Genomic DNA, 6,469 nt, shown 5'->3' with positions numbered 1-6,469 from the left:
GGCCATGCCAAGGGTGTGGCCACCATGCACTTCCTTGGATATGAAGGAATAAAATGTTCCTGGACACAGATGCCTGAATAGGATGCTTTATCCACTCCCGCCCCAAGGAGCCTGCCAGCCCTCTTCTAAAGCCACATCTCCTGCTCTTCCCCGACACTCACCCCTGGACATAGCTCATGGCTCCTGCTCACAACCCAGTAGGGGTCTTGGCTCTGACCCCCACTGACCAGACCTTCCAGAGAAAATATAGCACAGGCCCAGGAACTTGAGAACCTGGGCTCAACTTCAGCTCCAGCTCTGCCACTTATGTCACCCTTCTGGGTCTGTTTCAAAACTGAAGTAACAGTGCCTACCTGTCAAGGCTGTATGAGAATCAGCAAAGGTCATATACAAAAAGGTCCTGATACAGAGCTGGAATAAAGCTGGTGATGCTAAAACATTTATTCCCATTCTAGCATGGCATCATCATGGTCCCATGCCCCTCCTCATCTTTGGGAATGCCCTACAGCTAGGAGGCACAGAAGTTGCAATGCTGACTATTTACAGCCAGAATCCACTCTGGTGGGTCAGCAAGCATGCAGTTCTAGTTATTTACTTTGAATGCCCCATATCACCACCAGTGTAAGGCCGGTTGCCTTGCCAGGAGTCAAACGGACACATTCATCACTCTCCACGCCTGATAACTGCATCATCACCCGAGCTCATTATCTGGCTTCCCCACATAGCTTCCCCGCACCCACCTCTGCATACCATACCCAAGCCCACACTCAGCACTAAATTATCCATCCAACCTCCAGCCTGCTGTTAAAAAACCCTGCAGAAAAATTTTTAAAGAAGCCCCACCATACCCTGCCCGGCAACAGCCTGCCCTGTACGCCCCCCACAGGCCCACGTACCCAAGGTCCTACCAACCTACCAATCAATGGCAACTAGTTTCATGTACTTCCTACTTTAACTCCATGTACTTCCTGCTCCTCAACAGCCAATAGAAATGCCTTCTCTTTGTTTCCCCAGCAGTCAATCAGGGCCCACTTACCCAAGGTCCCGCCCGCCTACCAATGGCAGCTAGTTTCATGTACTTCCTACTTTAACTCCATGTACTTCCTACTCCTCAACAGCCAATAGAAATGTCTTCTCTTTTTTTCCCCAATACCCAGTCAATTGCCTGCCCTCCCGATAAAACCCCACACCCTGAACAGCCAGGCATGGCTTCTCTGGCCCCCCCTTGGACCACTGAACCTTGCCCGGGAGCTGAATAAATTAGCTTCTCACTTTCTTATACTTGCCTCAGTTTCCTCATTTTACCTTGGCAATAAATCTTACAACCACCAACACCAAAACTCCCTCATTTTCACCTTCACTTTCCCTACCATCTCCATCCATAAAATCAACTCAAAGCCCAAGCCAAACCACCCCCTCCTCCTCTCTAAACTCCCCTTGGATGCCTCCCAACCAGTGATCATCTGTCCACACCTTGAAGTTTTACTCACCATGCCACAAAGTATAATTCATGGTGTCTCCTCAACCACTTATTTAGCACTTACACTGCACCCTGGACTTGGGAAACTTGGCAATGAAAAAGACATAGTCTCTACCCTTGAGATAGTCACAGGCTAGTGGGTGGCAGCTCCAGGTAAATAAATCATGACAATGCAATGTGATAAGAATGCAGTAATGAAGATGTGGGCTGGACACACACTCAAAAGAAGGAACTCTAACTTTGCCTGGTGCTGCCACTGTGAATGCAGTTTGTAGCTAAGCCCTTTGCTCCTCCATAGCAAGAGCCACCCAAGTCAGCTCAGCACTAAAAATTAGTACTGTCCTCCTGAGAAGTACAACTACAACCATGGAAAAATGGTAACAGTCACCAACTTCAGATCTGAGTTGCCTCTGTATCTCCAAGTTCTGATAGAGTCTGGACCACAGAGTCGGTATCCAAGGAATAAGAGACTGCCTACACCCTCAGCCAGGCCTCACAGTTTAACTGTATTCTTTGTTAAAACTGAGTAATAATCTCAAGGCCAGAGAAGGGAGACGGGGCCCAACGAAATAATCTGGTTGACCAAGACGGACTACGCCTGGCTTGCTCAGAATTTCAGACACTCTGTCGCTACCAGGTGTATCTCTCTACCTCTGTGCTGGGTGCTCTCTATTGCTGAATCTCTGCCAACCCTCTCTCCACATGAGCACTACTCTCTCAACCAGAGCTTGTCACCTATCCAGAGACAGGTCTACTCCTATATTCTAACTGAAACCAAATGGCCATCAAATACAAAGTCCCAACTCTAGGCTATTTCAAGGAACTGCTTATAGCTTTGACAATGGGGCCACGTTCAACAAGATCTCATGTGTCTGGCAACATCATCTGCCTGGACCAGCACCAAGAACTAAGAAAAAAATTTTTAAATGCTTCTCTGTGAAGCCAAAATAGACACTGTCAAATCTGTGCACTCATGTACATTCCATGATTCACAGAGTTTTTTAGGACCACATACAGTGCCTAATGATTCCCACTTCTTTTCTATTTTTGGATATTAGATAAACAGAATTGGAATCATCACCACCCCAGATCATGTCACATTGTCATCAAGGTTCATGCCTGGACTGCTTTTTATTAAGTCAGTTAGTTAATTAGTTGCAATGTTGTAAGTACCTAGTAACCCATGACATAAAATGAAATCTAGGGCCTGGAAGGGCATCAGATGACACCACATGAAACCCCTTGCCAATCTGCCCTGATCCCCCTGCTCAGTGTTTCCGTCACCCAGGGTCCTGTATTCATCATTGCTTTGCTCTCCATTTCAATGAGTAGTATGTGTGTGTATATATATATATATATGTCAATATGCGTATGTGTACCACAAATACACACGTGTTATTTTTAACTTTGTGTAAGCTTTGCTGTATATAATCTTTGGAAATTTGCATCTTCACTTCGTATTATTGTGCTAAGATTCATCCACTTTGAGGCATGTCACTGTTGTTCCTTCATATGGATGGCTGAACAATGCCCTATTGTGTGGCTCACCACATTTGCTGTCTCCCTGATGATAGGCATCCAGTGTGCATCCAGATTTGTTCCACTCTGATCATGATGCTACAGTTAAGCTCATTCTTCCTCATATGTATCTCCTGTTGAACATGTGTGAGGGTTTCTTTTGGCTCTATACCTATAAGTGAAATAGTTGGCTCTAACCCTCTTGAGAATTTTGGTTAATCCAAAGAAGCTAGATTTAAGCAAAGCAGGAAGAAAGAAAATGATTAAGAAGAAAGATTTCCAAAAGCCTGACTTTGAGGGCATCTTCCACATAGGAATATCATTGCTTTTTGTGATTCAATAAGTGCAGAAGACTCAATTGTCCTCCTTTTTCTAGTTTTCTAAAGTTAAAATGTTACTTTTACAATCATAAAAAAAAACCTGTTTTAAAAGTTTAAACTATATTTTAGAATGGTTTCCATTCAAAATAGTTGTACTTTTTTCTGTTGTCACTTAGAAAAGAGGGAGTTAGCCACTGAAAAATTCTGTTTCATCAAATAGCTCTTTTCCCAAGAGAACCAGAGAGGGAAGCTCTTGCCAACCACCAGGGTCAGTCCAGGAAAGTCAGGCTATGCCCAAGTAAGCCCCCTTGCAGAAAAGCTGTGGATATTGCACAAGACCAAAAAATATCTAGAAATAATTGCTGAAAAATGAGCTCTTTTACTAACTCAAAAAGCAACAGAGTAAACATCTGCTGACCCAACCCAGCTGCCCTTGCTAATCCCTCATTTGCACATCATGGGGAAATTGCCATGGGACGTTCTAGAAAATGTATTGCTTATCAAACAAGGATGTAAGCAAAGCTGTGCAGAGATGGGTGGGAGGAACAACCAGGGAGCAAAGAGAAGACACAGGCAAGCACGAGATCCTGAAAATGTTAATGATAGAAGCATCCTTAACAATCACAGAGTTCAACTCCCTGCCCCCATTTAACACATGGAGAAAAAAAGGCCTGAAAAAGTACAAATAATTGAGAGTCATCTTGTCTCAGTAAGAGCAAAAGCTGGAAAAGACATTGACTCCAATCACTTCTCCAGTAATCCAATTCCCTCTAAAATCTTCTCAATAAGTGGCTCTTCAGGTCCTGTCCTTACCCTTGAAACAGGGAACTCCCACCTCTGGAAACAGTATGATTTATCTTCGTACAGTATTGACGTCGTCCAGTATTGACAAAGTCTTTAAATTGAGCTGAAATTTGCCTTTCAGTAACTTCTACTTATTGCCTAGTTCAACCCCCTGAATGCCATACAGAATGGTAACAATAACAACAGCCACAATGATACTAATACCAGTCCATAAACACAATCCAAAAATCTCTAAAAACTGGAAGCTTTTATTACTCACTTGGCAGCAAAAGCTGACCTGAAAGGGCATGCGTTGCTGGGAATCGTTACCTATCACATTCAGTATGAGCATGTTGGGCTGCAGAATCATTTCTGTATTTGATTATTAGGCATTACTTCAGACCCCACCTAAAGTATTATGAAATATAAGGCACGTGTAGTAGATTGTTCAGGAGAACCATACATAAGTATTATTATTGCACGTCAAAAATGACCAGATATATGCAATTTCAGATGGTTCAACCTAATATTTTTTGAAACCTGGCCCCAAGGACTTGAGATATAGGATTTGAGGGCCTGTAACCAGATGGAGAACCTCCACTTTGAGCACTAACTGTGTGGTAGATGCTATGTCAAGCATGACTCTCAAATTACTATCTCCACACAAGCCTCTGCCTGGAAGCCCCAACTAACCATCCATCCATGGTCTCAACTTGGTCATCTAAAAGTCCCCTTAGACAGCATTTATCTCGATCTGTGCTCTCAAGCATCTAGCCACAGCCTTCCCCAACTCCATGAAAGACATCTTTATGTACCCCATGCTCAAACCAAAACCCCTCAACTCAGCCTTTTCTCTTCTCTTCCTCTCTCACTCTACATCTAGCATAGTAAGAAAGGATGTCTGCTCTAGTTTAAAATAGTAATATATCCAGGATCCACTATTTCCTGTGACCCTCAGTGTCACCAGCCTCAGCCAAGCCACCATCCTTCCTCTCCTGGATGATCACAGTGGTGTCCAGATGAATCTCCCAGACTCCACACCCCCCACTTCAGGCTGTTCTTAGCACAGCAGACAGGATAATCTTTTCAAAGTAAAATCAGAGCCACCTCTCCACCCTTCACTTTCCAAAGAACAGCTATTACCCCCACCCCCACCCTACCCCATTACCACCCCTCTTCTCATCAAACTCAGTGAAGAAGTAGTCAAGTCCTACCTGGACCCAAGAGGCCTTACACAGTCAGGCTTCTTCATCACTCTGATCTTGTGGCCCCCACACTCCCCCTCACCCACTGCCCCAGCTGACCTGGCCACCCTGATGCTCTATGGAATACACCATGTACACTGGCTTCAACACCAGACTCTTTCTCCAGACACCCCCATGGCCTCCCCAACCCTCTTTAGGTCTTCATTCAAATGTCTCCTGTCAGTGAGATCTATTCTGATGACCCTATTTTAAATTGCAATTAAGATCATTTTCTATCTTTTTTTTCCTTTTTTTTCTAAACCACTTGAGGCCATCTAATATACGATAACTTATTTGTTTTCATTATTGGCCATCTCTCCCAACTAGAATATAAGCATCATGAAAGTAGGAGGCTTTTCTCTTCTCTTCACTGCTTTATCCCCAGTACCTGGGACACTATCTTGTACATAGTCAAGTACCGTAACTCATCATTTATCTTTTGCCTTTGAATCAATCCACTGAAATTCAAGCAGGAAGCAAGAAGTACCGCATGGCGGCCAAAATTGATCTCTGTATTATCAAAGAGGATATACAGATGGCAAATAAGTATGTGAAAAGATGTTCAACATGATTAGTCATTAGGGGAATGCAAATTAAAACCGCAGTGAGATATGACCACACACTTATCAGAGTGGCTCAAGCAAAATATAGTAAAAGCACCAAATGCTGGAGAGAGGATACAGAGAGGATGCTGGGTCTTTCGCATATTACTTGTTGGAAACAAAATGACACAATCACTCTGATTGTAGGTAACTGTCATACAGTTCCATCAACAATTAACCGTAGGTAACTTCCATATTTAGGTAACTGCTTAAATTTTATAAGTAACTATCATGGTATGTGTTTGCCATGGCAGTTAATTTTACAGTGGCAAATTAAACATGTGTTTACCATACAGCCAACAATTTCACTTTGAGCATTTATGCCAGGAAAAAAATGAAAACTTGTTCACACAAAATAATATGTACACAAATAGTCACAACAGCTTTATTTATAATAACTCAAAACTGGAAATAACCCAAATGTTCTTTGGTGGGTAAATGGTTAAACAAACTGCTGTATATCCATTCATACCATAGAACATTACTCAGTCATCAAAAGAAAAATTAAGTTACAATAGCAAA

The sequence above is a fragment of the Callithrix jacchus genome, chromosome 1 (assembly GCF_049354715.1).
Source record: "Callithrix jacchus isolate 240 chromosome 1, calJac240_pri, whole genome shotgun sequence".
Taxonomy (NCBI): domain Eukaryota; kingdom Metazoa; phylum Chordata; class Mammalia; order Primates; family Cebidae; genus Callithrix; species Callithrix jacchus.
The sequence above is the reverse complement of the archived record's forward strand: the minus strand, read 5'-3'. Positions refer to the sequence as shown.